Source organism: Podarcis liolepis, assembly GCF_965112155.1.
Source record: "Podarcis liolepis genome assembly, chromosome: 3".
NCBI classification, from domain to species: Eukaryota; Metazoa; Chordata; class Lepidosauria; order Squamata; family Lacertidae; genus Podarcis; species Podarcis liolepis.
Window position 1 is genome coordinate 116,936,880 of NC_139557.1, and position 20,757 is coordinate 116,957,636.

The 20,757-nt window shown below is 45.6% G+C and overlaps 2 long non-coding RNA genes across 2 annotated transcripts in view; both read right to left on the reverse strand.

Annotated features, from left to right (window-relative positions):
• The window catches only part of LOC310702856, a 960,387-nt gene that overhangs the window by 163,377 nt on the left and 776,253 nt on the right, over window positions 1-20,757 (reverse strand). The gene's annotated exons all lie outside the window — the stretch shown is intronic.
• Window positions 1,436-20,741, reverse strand: LOC310702891. The gene is made up of 2 exons (XR_014523757.1): window positions 20,619-20,741; window positions 1,436-2,252 (listed from the first exon to the last, which is right to left on the reverse strand). It is a non-coding gene; the product is annotated as an uncharacterized lncRNA (long non-coding RNA).

Here is a 20,757-nt window from a genome sequence, read left to right on the forward strand (position 1 = left end):
CAAATGGATGAGGGATTTTAAGGTCTTGGCTCCTCCTATCTCCCTGCAATATCCCACGAGATAATTGCCATCCCATGAGATCCCACAAAATCTCACCAGGAGAGATGTGATTTCGTCTGCCCCCACTACCTGAGCCCTGCACCACTGGGCAAAGTCAACGTGTGTGCAGGTTGTGTCCAGATCAAGGCATTCTGAAGCTAATTTAGACTTCACAAAGTATAGTGCACATTCTACTCCTATGAGGTAAAAGAATATGCAGGTGACCAGTGGCAAAAAGGACTGGGCAAATCTAATGGGAGAAGAAATGAGGCTAAGTGCCTCTCTCTATGATTTCTGCTGTATTTGTGTCGTTCTATCATGTTTTATTATGTTATCGTTATTTATTGTTTGTAAGCCACTTTGGGCAAAGAAATGCAATCAGTCAAGCAATCCTATAACTTTCACATGAAGTGATCGTTTGCATTTGGAAGGCAAGTGACATAATTTCGGAAGGTTAAACATTTAAAATCTGCCCTCACTTGCAAAATATATAATAAATCATCGTTGTAGTACAGAAGTTAAAGCAGAATAATGTTCTCCACTATGACAGGGATGAACAACTTGTGGCACTCTAGGTGTTATCGGAGCCTAGGAAGAACTTCGCAAGCAACCAGTCAGCTGATTATCAGGGGGTTGAGAAGCGCTGCCGAAAGGGCAGTGAAAGCTTTCTCTGCAAAGAAAGAAAGAAAAAAAAGAAAGAAAGAAAGAAAGAAAGAAAGAGCCCTTTTGTGTGTTTTTTAAAGCGCGTGTCTTTCTTTCTTTCTTTCTTTCTTTCTTTCTTTCTTTCTTTTTTTCTTTTTTTCTTTCTTTCTTTCTTTCTTTCTTTCTTTCTTTCTTTCTTTCTTTCTTTCTTTCTTTCTTTAGTGGTGTAGAGGTTAAGAGCGGTAGACTAGAAATCTGGTGAACTGGGTTCACATCCCCGTTCCTCCACATGCAGCTGCTGGGTGACCCTGGGCTAGTCACACTTCTTTGAAGTCTCTCAGCCTCACTCACCTCACAGAGTGTTTGTTGAGGGGGAGGAAGGGAAAAGGAGATTGTGAGCTGCTTTGTGACTCCTTAGGGTAGTGATAAAGTAGGATATCAAATGCAAACTCTTCCTTCCTTCCTTCCTTCCTTCCTTCCTTCCTTCCGATGGTAATTCATAACTCAAAACAATGGGGGAGGTGCTTTAGCTACAAACTATTTTATCTGAAGTGGGGGAAATCTAGTTTTAGGAGCTCTTTTGGATTTCTCCACAAACTCCTCACTTTTATGAGAATTATGCCTCTGCAGATACATCATGGAGGCTGTCTCTAAATGACAATTTGATTGATGCTTAAGGGGAGCCTCATGGAAGTTGTGCTTCCAAAACCTGTCAGTGTTGGCTCGCTGACCAAAGTTAAGGATGTGGGCTACATTGTGGATTCTAAATCATTTTACTTGGTGAATTCTGGGTCATTTTCTCCATCCAAATAGTTGATTTCTCATAAGCGGCTGTCGGTGCACATGATTAATCGTTATCCATAAACTCTAGTTTCTTTTAACGTAGAAATACGCTATTGCAGTTGCGTCCATGAATTCAATATACTTTCTCAGTACCAGGTGCCTGAGAATGGAGGGCGTCCAACCAGTGTGAGCTGCTTTCACTGCCTCAACAGATTTTGCAACATCTACATCTGGGAAGATCAAAGTGCTAGGATGATCCATCAACGACTTCGTGGTCTGGGCGAGCTTCTCCGTTTGTTGCCAAAAATAGGTATGCGGTTCGGTGGCATACAAATGTTGATGCAAATATTTCAGAAAGGTACTAAATACATAAAGTCCCCTGGAAAGGCGTCTCAGGCAGACTTCCCTTTCGAATTCAGGGGGGAAGCATTCTTCTACGTCATCAATGTCTGGAAGGTGGAGACTCATCCGAGGGAGATCCTCCCAGACGGTTTCACATGTGCCCAGCTCCTCACACACATCTTGGTTCAAACTGTTGGCTTTCAGTTTGAGCCAGATAGCCACAGCCTGGGATTGTTCTGCTGTTGCAAAAGCAACAGGCCAAACCTCTGTGCAAATGAAAAGCATGGCTGCAGTGGCAGTGCAAAGCCTGAATCCAAGTAGAGCATTCATGGCCTTTTCTTCTTGCTTTTTTCTTCCGTATATCCCTCTTGAGAAGTGAAGACCTTGAGGCCTTGATCGGCTGGATGTGGAAATTCCTGGATGTGAGGCAGTGGTTTCAAGAGCACCTGATGCGAATTGCATGGATAAAAGTAGAACAGCAGTGAATTCAAAAGCAAAACGAAACAGAATAAACGCAGAAATTGTAACAGTTCCAGCAGAGGTTAAGTACATTTCTCAGGGAAGTTCTTTTTCTGGCGACAGAAACACCTACAAAGTGGGTAGCATTCATTTATAAATAATTTCCTCGGTCATTAGAGCACGATCTAATGGGTCATGGGTTAGATCTCTTCTGATAGGACTAGATCTCTTCTGATTCTACAATTCTATGGTTCCCCCCTCCCCCCAAGGTAACATTTGTGGAAGCAAAGCAATTCTTAACTAAACTCCCTGATGGTGAGTGGCACAGCCTTTAACAACAGAGAAAGAAAGGGACAAGAATTTCCAAACACTGTGTTTGCAGGGAATCCTTTAAATGCTGATTCACTGGCGGAATGAACAAATTGTGCCAGCTGGATCTCGCCATTACTTTATCCAAACTGTGTGCTTTACCTTGGAGAACTCAATCCTTGCCTGCTATTGTGTATTCAAGGAGAAATCTTTCAAGGAAGCTTCTCGTCTTCTGATTAGGGCCTCTTTGTTTATTGTCAGGAAAGCTTTTGAGGAATCACACAGTTAGGAAGCCAATGCTGCTTCCCCCTAGCCCCAAAATGCAGGTTACCAGCTACGTATATTATTTTTCTTAAAGGTGAAGGTAAAGGGACCATTAGGTCCAGTCCATTAGGTCTTGACCATTAGGTCCAGTCGTGGCCGACTCTGGGGTTGCGGCACTCATCTCGCTTTACTGGCCGAGGGAGCCGGCGTACAGCTTCCAGGTCATATGGCCAACATGACTAAGCCACTTCTAGCGAACCAGAGCAGCGCACAGAAACGGTGTTTACTTTCCCACCGGAGTGGTACCTATTTATCTACTTGCATTTTGAAGTGCTTTCGAACTGCTAGGTTGGCAGAAGCAGCGACCAAACAACTGGAGCTCACCCCGTCACGAGGATTCGAACTGCCGACCTTCTGATCGGCAAGTCCTGGGCTCTGTGGTTTAACCCACAGTGCCATCCACGTCCCATTATTTTTCTTAGTCCTCCAATAAAGAAGGCATTGACAAAGGAACTTGGCATCCTCCTGAATGCAAGCAAAGGCCTATTTGATCTTTTTCCTCACAATGGCGAGCCAGAGACATGTGGGAAACCCACAACCAGGACACAGGATGTCCCACAACCCACAACAGGCCCTTTGTCTGTTGGGAAAAGGACCAGAGTTGTCTGAAGAGGGTCCAGGTTTCAATACATAAATTTATTTAGATTATTATGTAACTTTTCAAAATGATGACTATTATCCACTGGATCTTTATTATTCGATCCACTCCAATACCTTTTGGAACTTTTCTTCTTCTTCTTTAAAATAGTTTGGATTGATTTTGAATTATTTAATTGGAAAGAAATTTAGAACATAAGACACAAGAGCATTATTGCCTCTAACTTTAAAAGACCCTGGTGAGCCACAAGTATTATTAGGTTCACCTATTTTTCTAAGTTTCATGTTTTTCTATGTAACATTTATTATGCTAACTTTATGTTACGCACTTGTTTATTAAAAGGAATACTGTCTTGTTAGCAAACATATATTTTAAACTAAGCTTGTTCTCAGAAAGGCGTTCCTAGAATAAAGATATTTATGGTAGTCTAATTGTAGTTTAAATGCACCTTTAGTGCAATTTCCCTTCATTTTATCTGTCCTGATCCTGAATTTTTCCAATTTCAGCTTCATACTATGATTCTATCCACCTTCTCCACCTTTTGCATCATGTGAGTGCATACATTGTGCAGGGTGACACCTGAAATTAACGCTGTTGAACTTTCAAAGTTTAATTCAGCACATAGAGCACTGTGTAATAATATGTTTCTTCCTTGCTGTGGAGCATTAATCAATGAAGAATTGAATAGGATACCTGCCGCTTCCTCCTGCTCTCTGATAGACCCTCAAGGGCAGAGGAGAGGATGAGTTGAATAGGCTCATAAGAAGTTGGCCAACCAAGGGTGAGTGAAAGGAGAAGAATAGTGTCTTGTTGAGTTTCTATGCTCCCACCCTCCTAAAACGGAAAATATCAGTCTTCTTCCATCTCATGCAACCTGAGAAAGCATACTCACAATCCCAAAATGAAAGAGAAGGAGGTCTCAGATGGTCAGTGGCTGTTTACCAAAGAGGTACCTGGAAGTTTCTGTTCCTTCTGCTTGGCTTTCCTTTTTATCTGCTTATCAGTTCCTTTAACTGTACTGGTCCCATCCTACTCCCACCATTTTTCTTTTAAGTGAGTCCAACTATAATAATGCCAGGAACAGTCCCATCCTGTGCCTTCCTGATTTGTCCCTTGACACACACTATATACCTCGTGTCTCATGCAAATAGCTCAGACCACGATGCACAAAAAAGGAACCACGATCTTTCATCTTTACTTAAATGATCATAACTCTTGACTTTGGCTTTTTAAATCTTTGCCCCCAACACCCACAAAGAGGATTCATGAGGCAAAGCATTGGTAAATGAATTATATTTATTAATAAATCTAATGGAAGACCCATAGAAAAAATTATCCAAAAGCTGAAAGTACAGGCAGATGAGGATATTATCTGATTTGGTAGGAAAATATCCCTTCAGTCTTCTGGACATGTAACATGCTGTGCTGTATTATGTGACTGCTCAGCAAAGGACTGGAAGAAAATTACTACATAGTTGCCAAATGAGCCTTGGGTATGCGAACCCAACACACACACACACACGGCTGGATTTAGGTTTAATGAGGCCCTAAGCTACTGGTGGGACGCAGGTGGCGCTGTGGGTTAAACCACAGAGCCTAGAACTTGCCGATCAGAAGGTTGGTGGTTCGAATCCCTGCGACGGGGTGAGCTCCTATTGCTCGATCCCTACTCCTGCCAACCTAGCAGTTTGAAAGCACGTCAAAGTGCAAGTAGATAAATAGGTACCGCTCCGGTGGGAAGGTAAACAGCGTTTCCGTGCACTGCTCTGGTTTGCCAGAAGCGGCTTAGTCATGCTGGCCACATGACCTGGAAGCTGTACACCAGCTCCCTCGGCCAATAGAGTGAGATGAGCGCCGCAACCCCAGAGTTGGTCACGACTGGACCTAATGGTCAGGGGTCTCTTTACCTTTACATTTAAGCTACTGAAGGTAATGGGGCCCTTTATATGTCCAGCTGTCCTTTGCCAACAACAAATTGTCACTGTTTTTGTGTGTTGAATATATGCTATATGGTAATTTATGAACCTAATAGGTATCTAAAGCCATTTGCACATATCAAAATATGTATTTTAATATTAGATAACCGGTACAACAGCTTGACCTACATTCAGCTGTGCTGCACTGAGCTGCATGCTACATGTTGCCCTGTAACCAGTCCATTCAGAATGTAGGCACCCTATATATAGAAATGAGCAAACCAGTGATATTTTAGGGAGGAGGCTAGCAGGTGGGGCCCATTACTTACATCATGGGAGCCTACACAACACAAAACACTGTTGCTGTATGTAGGTTTTATTTGTTTTTTATCTTATATTTTGAAAATGTACATCCAGTTTTTCTCCCTTTAAAATTTTGTTGGGCCCCCAATGGAGTGGGGCCCTAAGCTATAGCTTGTTTAGCTACATCTGGCACTGTTCATGTATGAGTCTCCCGTGTTCATGTAAATGAACATGAGAAGTCTAAAGCTTACTCTCCAGCATACAAGACCCTCCATGCAGAAAACGGGGGAAGGAAGGGTACCTAAAATGTACCCTTCACTGAATGATGCTTCAGTGTGTCTAATGTTTATTTTCTTAACTTTCTGACCTGCCTGCATGAAATGCTGCTAGAGGTTATGAGCTCCCGTTAGTTTGCCTCATTCCCCGAGGAAAAAAGAGAGCTCAAGATGATGGTCATTTATATGATTTATTCCATTTGTATCCCACCCTGAATCTCTTTGTGGTCGTCTGCCTAGGGGCTTTGTGCCATTGGTGAAGTTTACACTGAAATATTTAGTGATGGACCCCAAGCCATGAACTCTATTTATTGCCTCAAATGAAAGGTTATCAGTTTGGGTCAAAAAGCTGTGTGCAAAGCAAGGCACATGTAAATGAAGAAGAAGCAGAGTTTGGACTTGATATCCCTCCTTTCACTCCCCTTAAGGAATCTCAAAGTGGCTAACAATCTCCTTTCCCTTCCTCCCCCACAACAAACCCTCTGTGAGGTGAGTGAGGCTGAGAGACTTCAGAGAAGTCTGACTAGCCCAAGGTCACCCAGCAGCTGCATGTGGAGGAGCGGGGAAGCGAACCTGGTTCACCAGATTACGAGTCCACCGCTCTTAACCACCACACCATGCTGGCTCCCCACAATGATGTTTGTTTGTTCAGTTTCTGCCTTCTGGAGTTCACTGCATTAGAAACAACACCTCGATCCACACATACATTGGAAAAGTAAACCTGATTGATATGGCTTTCAAGTGGTCTTTTTGCTTTCCAACATTTCTGGAATGTTTGCAAGAAACTTTAATTAGCAGTGAGACATATATGATCAGCAACGGAGAACCTGGCCAATGGCTTAAAGTCACTGGTGGAGAATCCTTTGACTGAGCATTCAAGATCTAGATGTTAAGCAATCTGTTTCTAAAATACTAGCAAACCATAGCAGTACCTCATACTGTTGATTTAAAGCAGAGTCTCGTGCCCAGCGGAAGGATGAGGAGTACGTGCTGCATACTCTATATTGCTTTATTTATAGTTCAAAGCAGGTAAATTACAGAAAGACATCTTGCCTCTGCCGGAGCAGAGAAAATGCATCCTCTCTCCTCAACAGCTCGGAGAGAATCACACAGAGAAAAACAGGAAACCAGTGTACGTCACATCCAGCCTCCCTTTCCCGTGAGAAACTCCAACAGTACAGACTGTGGAATGTAAACACCTGTCTCGTGACAAGCCCTTTCGCTGCACAGTGAAGGAAAGCAGAAACCAACATCCTCCCCCTTTCTGTGAACATCACTGGGCAGCGTGTTCGTACAATATCAGTACAAACCCAACTTCTGCACATAGGTACAGTGTTGATCCCTTGATACAATCTTGGACAATACATCAGCAGGAATTTCATTACCTGGCATATAGGACACCGTTACGAGTCCCTTCTGAATACATTCCCTAGCATGCTGCAACTTTAATTGCAAGTGTTTCGTGCTTTGCTTACAACCTTCAGATTTCAGCAAAGCCAAACATGCTTTGTTGTCCTGGTAAACCTGGATTGGACATTTGACAGGAATTTTCATATCTTTGCACAATTGTACTAACCATTCACAATCCTTAAGTGAATAAGACAGTGCATTCAGTTCTGCTTCACAAGTACTTAAGCTAACTGTTGTTTGCTTCTTGCATGACCAATCAAACAGACCCTGATTGTACATGTAGCAAACTCCAGACGTACTTTTCCTGTCTGTAGTGTCACTTCCAAAACTTGCATCTGCAAATATCTCAAGACCACCAGACTTCTGATTGTTAAGTCTCAGTCTGTAATGCATAGTGCCTTTCAAATACCGCGCTATGCGTTTCAGAGCTTTCCAATCCTTGACACTAGGATTGCTGACTTGTCTGCTTAGCAAATTACAGCTAACAGCAATGTCTGGTCTTGAACATCTGGCAATGAAGTTTAGCTTGCCTAGCACACTTCTGTACAGTGTAGTGTCAGAAAATGCCTCTTCAGTGTCATCTACCTGATAACCTGTTGTCATCGGTGTGTCTACAGGGTTAGCATCCATCAGGTTTAGTTTGCTTAACACATCAGCAATTTTCCGTGACTGGTGTACTAGAATGTTACCATCTTGATCTTTCTCTATTTCCAGAGATAGGTAGTTGTTTACCTCACCAAGATCTTTCATGTCAAAGTGCTCTTTCAGTTGAGCTAGGGCGTTATTGTACACTGTGACATCTTTCCAAAAGAATAATAAATCATCAACATAAAACAAACAGTACAGTTTCTTTTGCCCCTCCTCTTTGACAAATACACATGGATCAGCTTTCCCTTGCTGAAAACCTAGAGAAAACAATACTTCAGTGAGTTTTGTGTGCCAACACCGTGCACTTTGTTTGAGACCATAAAGGGATTTCTTCAGAGCACAAACAAATCCCTGTTTTACCTGTACGCCATCAGGTGGAAGCATATAAAGTGATTCATCCAGAGATCCGTACAGAAAAGCTGTATTAATATCATGGTGACTAATGTGTAGATTTTCCTCTGCAGCTAGCTTGAGCATAAGCCTAATGCTCTCATATCTCACTGTGGGTGAGTAGGTCTCGTGATAGTCTTCACCTGGTACCTGTGTGAAACCTCTGGCTACCAATCTGGCTTTGTGTCTGACTATCTTGCCATTTTGATCTGTCTTCGCTTTGAAGACCCATTTGCTTCCAAGCAGTTTCATTCCTGGAACTACTGGAACTAGTTTTGTTCCTTTCTAAGGAATCAAGCTCAGCCTTCATGGCATTTAACCATGGCTCAGCTTCCTTTGAATCCAAACCCTGGATTTCTTGGAAACTTGAAGGTTCAAATACCTTCTTGGAGCTTTTAACAGCTGTTACTGCTATCGTAGCAAATTCATCAGCAAATCTCTTTGGAGGTTTGCCTTTTGTGGCTCTCTGTGACCTACGAATTAGCCTTAAGTCTTCAACACTCTCCTCTTCCTTCTTAGGAGAAAAACGACCTATTGTGAACAATGGTTCCTCCAATTCTTGATCAGAGCTTTCAGAGGGTCGCATAGAGGCTTTCGCACTCTTGAAATCCTCTGAATCACCCGATTCAGTTTCAGATTCAGACTCAGAACCTTCATCAGTGGGTTGTTGTGGTTGCTTTTGACTATCCTCAGTCTCATCACCGTCATCAGGATAACATTGGAAAATTCCCACATTCTCCCCCCACTTTGCATTGTACTCAACACTTCTCGTGAGCTTAATTGTCTTAGAGTCAGTCATCATTATTCTGTAAGACCCTTTCTGATAACCTAGAAAGATACCATGCAATCCACGCTTGTCTAACTTGGAGTTTTGTGGTGAGTGAACCCACATGTCAGAACCAAAAATCTTCATGTGTTTGATGTATGGCTTCTTGCCAAACATCTTCTCATAGGGGGTACAACCAATCGCTGAAGATAACCTGCGATTATAACTGTAAACAAAACACGAGAGAGCTTCGGCCCAATAACTCTCTGGAAGATTGGCATCATGCAGCAAGGTTTTTAACCCTTGAAGCAATGTCTGATTTGCTCGTTCCGCAAGTCCATTCTGCCATGGCGAGCGAGGACTAGACAAATCGTGTTGAATTCCTTTCTCAGTCAGAAAAGCTTCAAACTGCTGAGAAGTGAATTCTCCCCCGCGATCACTGAAAAGAGTCTTTATCTTCTTACCATGCACATTTTCCAACCAAGCACAGAATTCCTTGAACCTAGGAAAAGCCTCTGATTTCTGCTTGAGATTATACACAAAAATATATCTAGAAAATGCATCAATGAGAACCATGAAGTACCTATTGCCACCCAAAGAGGGCGCTAGTGGTCCAACCAAATCAGCATGAACAACCTGGTATGGTTCCGTAGCTTGCCTACTAGACACCTTACCTTTCGCAGCCATTTTCACCTTGTTTGCTGCGCATGCTTTGCACTTCATGTGGTACCTGCAAGGTTTAATAGTCATACCTTCAACCAAGGCAGGCATTTTAGATACTGCCTCAAAATGCAAATGACCAAATTTTCTATGAAAATCATGAATACATTCTGCATGCAAACTTTTGTTAGAACCTGCAATGCAACAAGTGTCATCCTGCACAACATCATCATAATACAAAACAAACAAACGATCAACATATTCAGCATGCAATACATAATCATTTTTCTTTGTGATGATGCACTTCTTGTTCTTGAAGGACACGTCAATGTTCCGCTCATTCAGCTGTCCAACACTGAGGAGATTATGTTTGGCGTCTGGCACGTAAAGCACATTCTGTATCGATAAGTCCAAACTGTGAAGAACAACAGTTCCGTAGCCTTTACTCGGAATAGTGTGGTCATCCGCCTGGTGAATCGCACCTTCCTGCGGTGTAAAAGACACAAACAGTCTCTTATCGTTGCACATGTGGTGAGTTGCCGCTGAATCAACAACGAAGAAAAATCTAGACGTCTTCTGGACCTCTGCAACCTTTGGAGTGAAGCGTGAAACCATAGCCTTGTGCTGCGTTGTCCTAGACACCGGACCTTTGCCTTTGCCTCGGCCTTTTCCACGCGATGAGCTTTCGCTGCGCTGCTCTGTCTTGGCCCTGGGATATCTGCATTCCCTCTTCATATGGCCTAGACGTCCACACGAGTAGCATTTCACTGCCTTCAAAGCTTTGGCGCCATCTGGTGGTTCCACTGCACTATGGGATGACGTCTGTGAAGACTCCCCCTTGCCCATGCAGCTAGCACCCCGGCGATCTGCTTCATTCAATATCACGGCAGTTACATAGTCCACTGTCAGCTGAGCGGTTGGCTGCACAGCAATCTGGGTTGCAACAGACTCCCAACCTGAACCCAAAGATTGTAGTATCATGAAAGAATACACAGCCTCTGGAAAGTTGAGTCCTCTCTGTTGCAGCTCATGTCTCAGATTTTGCATCTCCATCAGATGTAAACGCACATCTCCACCTTCAGCAAGAGCCATATTATGCAGCTTGTTAAAGTAAAACATAGTAGATCCAGCTTCTGTCCTTAAGTGAGCCTGTCTCAAAGCGTCCCAAATTTCTCTGGCTGAGGTCTTATCACGCAATAGACAGAGCTCTTCTGGGGATACTATCAATGTAAGAGTTCCCCTTGCTTTGGAATCTTTAGCTTCCCATGCATCTGTAACTGGAACTGGGGGGGTGTCTGTAATCACCTCAAACAAACCCTCTTTCCGCAGAATTGCCTCTGCATACAGAACCCAGTCGTGGTAGTTTTTCTTGTTGAGCTTAGGAATCCCACAAGCATCCTGACGGGCCATCATGACTCTGGCATTAGCCTTCAGCGTCATATATGCTGCTTTAAATCTTGCTGCGTCACTGCTGCAGCTGCTTTATTCCAAAAGCGCACTTAAAAGTTACTTTCGATTTCCCCAGCATAGTGACTTGTGCCTGGGAGCCTTTTGCCTGTTCCCGGCAAAACGGCTTTAAAAGTTCAAAGTCCAGCCATAAAGCAATTAACTAGAAGCTGGCAGGCTGCCCGGAGCAGTAGCACATACCTCATCAATCACTTTTACGCGCAGAGCAGATTCCGATCTGATCTGTCCCTCTGCTTTCCGATCCTTTGCCGGCACTCCGATTCGACTTCTGGAGCCCATAACCACATGTTGATTTAAAGCAGAGTCTCGTGCCCAGCGGAAGGATGAGGAGTACGTGCTGCATACTCTATATTGCTTTATTTATAGTTCAAAGCAGGTATATTACAGAAAGACATCTTGCCTCTGCCGGAGCAGAGAAAATGCATCCTCTCTCCTCAACAGCTCGGAGAGAATCACACAGAGAAAAACAGGAAACCAGTGTACGTCACATCCAGCCTCCCTTTCCCGTGAGAAACTCCAACAGTACAGACTGTGGAATGTAAACACCTGTCTCGTGACAAGCCCTTTCGCTGCACAGTGAAGGAAAGCAGAAACCAACACATACTACGAAGTTATATTTTGCAAGTGGGAAGAGCCCACCTGACCCCGCCCCAAATCTCTCTCTCTCTCTCTCTCTCTCTCTCTCTCTCTGTGTGTGTGTGTGTAAACTACTATTTAGCCCTGTATTGGGATGTTTTTAATGTTTGACATTTTATTTTTATTTTTATATTTTGGTGGAAGCTGCCCAGATAGGCTGGGGGGACTCAGCCAGATGGGCAGGGTATAAATAGTAAAACTATTATTATTATTTAATTAAGGTTAGTTTGACCTGCCATGTTGATTCAACATGGTGTCTGTTGTCCAAATGTAGACAAAGGCTATCTCCTCCACCTCAGGAATCCTCGTGTCAAATTTAGTAAAGGTAAAGGGACCCCTGACCATTAGGTCCAGTTGTGACCAACTCTGGGGTTGCGGCGCTCATCTCATTTTACTGGCCGAGGGAGCCGGTGTACAGCTTCCGGGTCATGTGGCCAGCATGACTAAGCTGCTTCTGGCAAACCAGAGCAGCACACGAAAACGCCATTTACCTTCCCGCTGGAGCGGTACCTATTTATCTACTTGCACTTTGATGTACTTTCGAACTGCTAGGTTGGCAGGAGCAGGGACCAAACAACGGGAGCTCACCCCATCGCGGGGTTTCGAACCGCTGACCTTCCGATCGGCAAGTCCTAGGCTCTGTGGTTTAACCCACAGCGCCACCTGCGTCCCGAAGGCATTCTAACAGCAGTTAAATATATTAGTCAGGGATAATAAATAATATATTTTTCTGGCTCTTCAGGGAGTATGTAGCCATCATGACCATCGTCGAAGCTACTGTTAGATAAAGCAGCTGTCTCAGGTGGTGCATTTGGTGTGGGGAAGGCTATGTCTCAGACAGCAGAATGATGATGATGGTTGTTATTTATTATCATTTATTATTTATACCCCGCCCATCTGGCCGGGCCTCCCAAGCCACTCTGAGCGGCTTCCAACAGGATATTAAAAACACAACAAAACATCACACATTAAGAACTTCCCTAAACAGGTCTGCCTTCAGATGTCTTCTAAAAGTCAGATTGCTGTTTGTTTCCTTGACATCTGGTGGAAGGGCGTTCCACAGGGTAGGCGCCACTACCGAGAAGGCCCTCTGCCATTCAGCTGCAAATCTCAGGGTGGTTTTGAGCCACCTCTAATTATAGTTAGTAGCCATTTATTGAATTATCTACCACTAGTATGTCTAATAATAGTAATAATAATAATAATAATAATAATAATAATAATAATAATAATAATAATAATAATAATTTATTACTTATACCCCACCCATCTGGCTGGGCCTCCCCAGCCATTCTGGACAGCTTCCAACAGGATATTAAGAACACATAAAACAACAAACATTAAAAAGTGCCTTCAGATGTCTTCTAAAAGCCAGATAGTTGTTTATTTCCTTGACATCTGGTGGGAGGGTGTTCCACAGGGCGGGCACCAGCACCAAGAAGGCCCACTGCTATCAATAAGTCTTGCATGACAAACTTTCCTTCACACCTGGGACTTGGGGTTATTAGTTGCCTCAAAGCTAAGGTTGTGCCAAATGAATCCGCCAAGCCTAGTGAAATGGAACTCACATTGCTTCACAGACAAAAGCTTGCAGAAACTCATACAAGGTGCTAAGCCATAACCTTTAAAACACCAAGCTTTGACTGGTTTAGGATTAATTGGAAAGTATTGCTATTATTGACTGTATCTTTAATAGGTATAAAATTGTTATGTACTAAAGTTTCACCCTGGGCCAGCAGGGGGATAGTGTAGATAGTTTTCACTCAGGTCCACGTCAGTTATTTTAGGCGGGAAACCCTGGGTTGTTGTTGCTACAATGTTGATAGCCGGCTGCCTATAAAAGCAGGCCGGCTGAGCTGTTTGCTGTTCAGTTATGTCCAGATTACAATAAAGAACTCCTCTGGAGAAATCACTGTGTCATCTGCTATGTTCGCCCACAACTTAACACTGGCGACAAGGATGGGATTGATGGACATCAGAGCACAGCCAGATGCAGCCACCCTCTGAGCAGAGCTGAATCACTGAGCTGAATCACTGAGCAAAATCACTGAACAGAACCAATTCAGAGCTGACTGTTCTGGCTAGAGCACGGTGTCCATCCATCACCCTTCTCTCCGGCATTGGAATCATGGCTTCACTTGTGCCTCTACCGCCGTTTGCGCCAGCCTCTGAATCATGGGACTTTTGCAGACGATTTGGTTTTGACAGTACAGGAGCCAGAAACTAGTACAAAAAGAGCTTTAGAACTAATCTCTGAGTTTGGTCGGGTGGCGGGATTCAAGTTGAACAAACAAAAAACTAAGGTTTTGGTAAAAAACTTGACACCTTCAGAAATAGATGGGTTCCAGAAGGAAACAGAATTAAATGTGGTTACAAAAGTGAAATACCTGGGGGTTAACTTGACTGGGGAAAATTTGAATTTGTTTAAAGATAATTATGAAAAATGTTGGTCTGAAATTAAAAAGGACTTAGAAACTTGGTCAAGATTGAAACTTTCCTTGTTGGGAAGAATTGCAGCAGTTAAGATGAATGTATTGCCAATAATGTTGTTTCTGTTTCAAACCCTTCAGATCGTGGACAGAGTGGAGTGTTTTGGAAAGTGGCAGAGGGACATCATGAAGTTTGTCTGGCAGGGCAAAAAGCCCCGAATAAAATTTAAAATACTAACAGACTCAAAGGAAAGAGGGGGATTTGCCCTGGCGGACTTAAGGTTGTACTATGAAGCTGCATCCTTCTGCTGGATGAAAGATTGGTTTTTGTTAGAAAACACTGATGTCCTAGATCTGGAAGGGTTTAACAATGCTTTTGGGTGGCATGCATACTTGTGGTACGACAAGGTAAAGTCTCATAAATTGTTTAAAAACCATATTGTCAGGAAAGCTTTATTCATTGTCTGGACTAAATATAAGGACTTACTTGAAAATAAGACCCCGAGGTGGTTATCACCGACGGAGGCTAAGGCCATAAAACTACTTAACATGGAGAGTGGCTGGGTAAAATATTGTGAGCTAATAGAAAGAGTTGGCGATACTTGGAGGTTGCAGAGTTTTGAAAAATTGAAAGGAAAGGTGCGAGACTGGTTTCACTATGCCCAAATTCTAGAGATCTTTAAAAAGGATAAAAAAATTGGTTTCGAGGTGGAAAAATCAAAACTAGAGTCAGAATTACTTGAACCTAAGACGAAGGTGCTTTCAAGAATGTATAACTTGTTGCTTAAATGGAACACTCAAGATGAGACAGTTAAATCAGCCATGATAAAATGGGCACAAGACATTGGGTACAACATTATGTTTGTAGACTGGGAAAGGTTATGGACCACCGGTATGAAATTCACGGCATGTAATGCCTTAAAAGAAAACATTATGAAAATGATATACAGGTGGTACATGACCCCAGTCAAACTTGCAAAGATATATCATCTGTCTGATAATAAATGTTGGAAATGTAAGGAGGCTGAAGGAACATTCTTTCACCTCTGGTGGACATGCCCGAGGGTGAAGGCCTTTTGGGAAATGATTTATAACGAGCTGAAAAAGGTATTTAAGTATACCTTCCATAAGAAACCAGAGGCCTTCCTCCTGGGCATTGTAGGCCAGAGAGTGTTAAAGAAAGATAGAACTTTCTTCTTATATGCAACTACAGCAGCAAGAATTCTTATAGCCAAATATTGGAAGGCACAGGAGCTACCCACGCTGGAAGAGTGGCATACGCAACTGATGGACTACATGGAACTAGCCGAAATGACTGGCAGAATCCGAGACCTGGGAGAAGAGGCAGTGGAAGAGGATTGGAAAAAATTTAAGGACTATCTTCAAAAACATTATAAGTTATATGAATGTTGAGAATTTGCTAAGTTTTGGGAAAAACATGCTTCAGTATCGAGATTTGAAGATGATGGAAATTAAATTATGACTGTGAAAAGTTTAAATTCTTAGAGTTTATAATTAGATGAAAGTACAAAAACACATGAAACAAGGTATCAATTTGCTGTTTATTTTTTATTGTAAAGAAAGCAGGGGATGGAAGACGTGGGGAAGTCCAGTTGATTATGACAAAAGATCTGGAAAAGTGAATTTTCTTTTATTTAATTGCTTCTTTTTTTTTGTAAAATCGCTTTTGTTGTGTTATTGACGATGTATTCTGACTTTGGAAAAAAAGCAATAAAAAAAAATTATTATAAAAAAAAAATGAATCATGGGACTCCTACCTCGCTCGGTTCAACTGCTACCTCCAAGCCAATGAGCTGACGCAAGTATCACAGGAGCGTAGCGGGGCCTATTCCTCAGCCTCTGTGGGCCTGAGGTGTTTGAGACGGCCCGAGCATTGGTTGCGCCTGCAGCAGTCCAGGCAACACCGTGGGACAAGATCCAAGAGAAGCTCCGCAACCACTACGCATCAAAGCCGTCCAAGATTGCTGCCCGCCATGCGTTCTACCACCGGAACCAGGCAGAGGGGGAGTCAATCACCAACTACACCACCGCCCTGCGACAGGCTGCAATGCACTGCGAGTTCCGAGACTTAGACGATGCCCTGATGGATCGAATCGTCTGCGGGGTCCGGGACATCCATCTGCAACGGCGTCTCCTTGCCAAGCCAGACCTCACGCTACAGAAAGCCATTGAGGAGGCTGTGGCCTCAGAAGCTGCTGAACGCTCCGCCCAGGAGATCCGCAAGTCCAGCAGCCCGCGTCTTGCTAGGAAGCCAGTTCCAGTGCATCATGAAGAGGCCAGCAGTGATGAGGCATCCTCCAGTGAAGACGATGACGTGCACCAGACAAAGTGAGAGCGCAGGAAGTTCCAACAGAAGTCCAAGAGCCAACCAGAATGTGCCGGCTGCGGAGGCAACCATTCCCGTGCCAAGTGTCGATTCAGAGACGCCACCTGTAGGAAGTGTTCCAGAAGGGGCCACATCGCTAAGGTCTGCTGATCAGCTCCGTCTGACACCCCCCCTTCACCGACTCGCAAGTCCAAGTCTTCACTTCAGTCTGCCAAGGAAAGCTGTTTCGCTCTCACCAACTGCCGCTGCCCGTCTGGAACCACGATTGGCCAAACCGACTCACCTACGCGACGCAAGCTGAACGTCATGGTGCTCATTGAAGTAGCTCCATGTGACATGGAGATCGACACCGGGTCTGCCCTGTCCATCATGTCTTGGAGCACCATCAAAAGACTGGTACCCAGAGTGTCCAAAAGGCAACTCGACTCTCACCGCATACACCTGAGAGACTACCAGGGAAACGACATTCCCGTGGTAGGCGTTGGCCGGTTCCGGATCGCCTTCAAGGATTTTTCGGGCCTGCTCCGACTGGTGGTGGTAGAAGGTCAGCGGCCAAGCCTCCTAGGGCTAGATTGGTTTGATGCCCTCGGCCTGGAAGTCACCGGCATCAACTGCATCTCTAACGCAGAGGCTGAAGGTCTGGTCAAAGACTTTGCCGAGGTTTTTGATGGCACTTTGGGGCAATATACAGGTACGCCCATCTCCTTTAGCCTTGATCCACAAATCGCCCCCATCAAGCTAAAGCCACGGCGGGTTCCCTTTGCTCTCAAGGCTAAGGTGGATGAACAACTGGACAAGCTGATCGCCCAAGGAGTTTTGGAGCCGGTTGACCACGCCAAGTGGGAAACCCCCATCGTCATGCCTGTCAAGCCAGACGGGTCGGTGAGAATCTGTGCTGACTACAAGTGCACGATCAACAAGGCACTTCAGCAGCACGCTTATCCGGTTCCTGTTGTCCAACACCTGCTGCATTCCCTGGGTGAGGGTAAGGTCTTCGCTAAGCTGGACCTTGCCCAAGCCTATCAACAACTGCCCGTCGATGATGCCACTGCTGAAGCCCAGACGATCGTCACCCACCAAGGGGCATTCCGTTGCCGCCGGTTGCAGTTCGGGGTGAGTGTGGCTCCTGGCATCTTCCAAAGCCTTATGGAGCGTCTCCTGCAAGGGCTTCCGGGCGTGGTACCATATTTTGATGATGTCTTGGTGTCCGCAGACTCACACCAGCAGCTGTTTGAGCGCCTCCGTGCCGTGCTGACCAGGTTCCAAGAGGCTGGACTCAAGGTAAAGAGGGAGAAGTGCCAGATCGCCATTCCACAGGTGGAGTTCCTGGGCTATCTTATCGACACCTCCGGCCTTCACCCAACCACATCCAAGATCCGCGCTATCCAGCAGGCCCCCATCCCAAAGAACAAGACGGAGTTGCAGGCATTCCTGGGACTACTGAACTTTTATAACATGTTCCTGCCCCACAAAGCCACGGTGGCTGAGCCTCTTCACCGACTCCTCAGCAGAAAGATGCCTTGGTCCTGGGGTCATCGGGAGACGGCGGCCTTCAACGCGGTCAAGGCTCTCCTTTCATCGGACAGTGTGCTGGTACAGTACAGTGAAGCCAGGCCACTGGTCCTTGCCTGTGACGCCTCACCTTTTGGCATCGGCGCTGTCCTTAGTCACCGTTTTCCAGACAGAAGAGAAGCACCGCTCGCCTACTTTTCCAGGACACTATCTCCAATGGAACGGAATTATAGCCAGCTCGACAAGGAGGCACTGGCACTTGTGGCTGGAGTGAAGAGGTTCCATGAATACATCTATGGCAGGACTTTTGACCTCATCACTGACCACAAGCTGCTCCTGGGCCTCCTCGCCGGTGATCATCCAACTCCACCAGTCCTCTCACCGCGCATGCTGCAATGGACTGTTTTCCTGGCTGCCTACCACTACTGGCTCGTCCATCGCCCAGGGAAATCGATGGGCCATGCCGACGCCCTCAGCCGTTGCCCTCTTCCAGCGTTTGTGGAAGACCCGGCTCCAGCTTCATCGCTCCTCCTGATTGAGGATCTTCCGGCAGCGCCTGTATCGGCTGCTACTGTGGCCTCCGCATCTGCCCAGGATCGCACCATCAGCCGTGTGCTCAACTGGGTGTGGAGGGGGTGGCCACAAGGGTCTTTCGCATCGGAGTTCCAGCCCTTCGCAACCAGACAACATGAACTCTCGGCTCATCGCGGCTGTCTGCTATGGGGAGACCGCGTCGTGATTCCCCAAAGACTCCGTCAATGCGTCCTGGAGGCTCTGCATGTTGGCCACCCGGGAATTGTCAAAATGAAGGCGTTGGCTCGGTGCTACGTCTGGTGGCCTAACATGGACGATGCCATCACTGCCTGGGTGTCCGCCTGTCAAGCGTGCCAAGAATCGAGGCCTGCACCACCGGCAGCTAAGGGACACACCTGGGAGATGCCAAAGACACCCTGGTCGAGGGTGCACATTGATCTGGCTGGCCCCTTTCATGGCCGGATCTTTATGGTAGTGGTGGACGCCTATTCCAAATGGCTGGAGGTGGCCCTGATGCCCTCCACCACTACCGAGGCCGTCATCCGGGTGCTGCGAGGCCTGTTTGGGACGCATGGGTGTCCTGATGTCCTTGTCTCCGACAACGGACCACAGTTTATGTCAGGCACTTTTGAGCGGTATCTTTTGGGACTGGGCATCCGCCATGCCCTAACGGCACCCTTTCATCCATCCAGCAACGGGCAAGCGGAGAGAATGGTGCGCTCGGCAAAAGAGGCACTGGCGTGCCTGGACCGGGGAGACTGGCACGAGCAGGTCGCTGAATACTTGTTCATGCAACACATCACCCCTCATGCGGCCACAGGGCGGAGTCCTGCTGAACTGCTTATGGGCCACCGCCTCAGGACACCGCTCGACCGGCTGCACCCGGACTTTGACGTGGCCGAACCCCCAGGCTGTGCCAACGCGCCACGGTCATTTGTTCCAGGAAACCAGGTCTTTGCCCGGAACTATGTGGGGGACATTCCTTGGGTGCCAGCCACAGTAGTGGGAGTCACTGGACCTTGCTCGTACCAGGTGGCACTCGAAGACGGACGCTTGTGGCGCCGGCACATAGACCAGCTTAGGCGCAGGGTTGGGGACTTGGACCCTATTGTGGTGCCCCCAACTGCGCTTGTGGCTCCAGAAGAGACACTTACAGATGGCGAGGCTCCACCTACACCTCCCTCGCAAACTTCCAGTGTGGAGCCGAACCAAGCCTCTTCAGAGGGTCTGCCAGACTTACCACAGACTCAGACCACTCCACTTGCGGAGGCTCCACCCACAGCAGCGGATCCAGGGGATTTGGTTTCAACGCCACCTAGGGTTGCACCACAGCCTCAGCAAGAATTGTGTGCCCCCCCCGGACTTGGCTACCAGTCCCTGGAGGTCTGGCAGAGTTTCCAAGCGCCCAACCTATTTAAAGGACTATGTTGTCGGACATGTATCACTGTTGGTCTAAGTATAGGAAATGTAACCGATATGCTTTTGTGCCTAATTGAACCATTACGTGTAGTGCTGTATATAAGGAAACCATTACGATTGTAACTAACGCCTTATCTCGGTGGGGAGGAGTGTTATGTACTAAAGTTTCACCCTGGGCCAGCAGGGGGATAGATAGTGTAGATAGTTTTCACTCAGGTCCACGTCAGTTATTTTAGGCGGGAAACCCTGGGTTGTTGTTGCTACAATGTTGATAGCCGGCTGCCTATAAAAGCAGGCCGGCTGAGCTGTTTGCTGTTCAGTTCTGTCCAGCTTACAATAAAGAGCTCCTCTGGAGAAATCACTGTGTCATCTGCTATGTTCGCCCACAACTTAACAAAAATGATACTCACTTCCAACTAATACCACCTGAGAGAGAGCATACTCACAATCTCAAAATGAAAGGTTTCTGATGGTCATAAAAGGTGTTTTCAGCTTTATCAAATAAGAATCTGGAAGTCTCTGCTGAGTTTTCTTTTTATATGCTTCTTC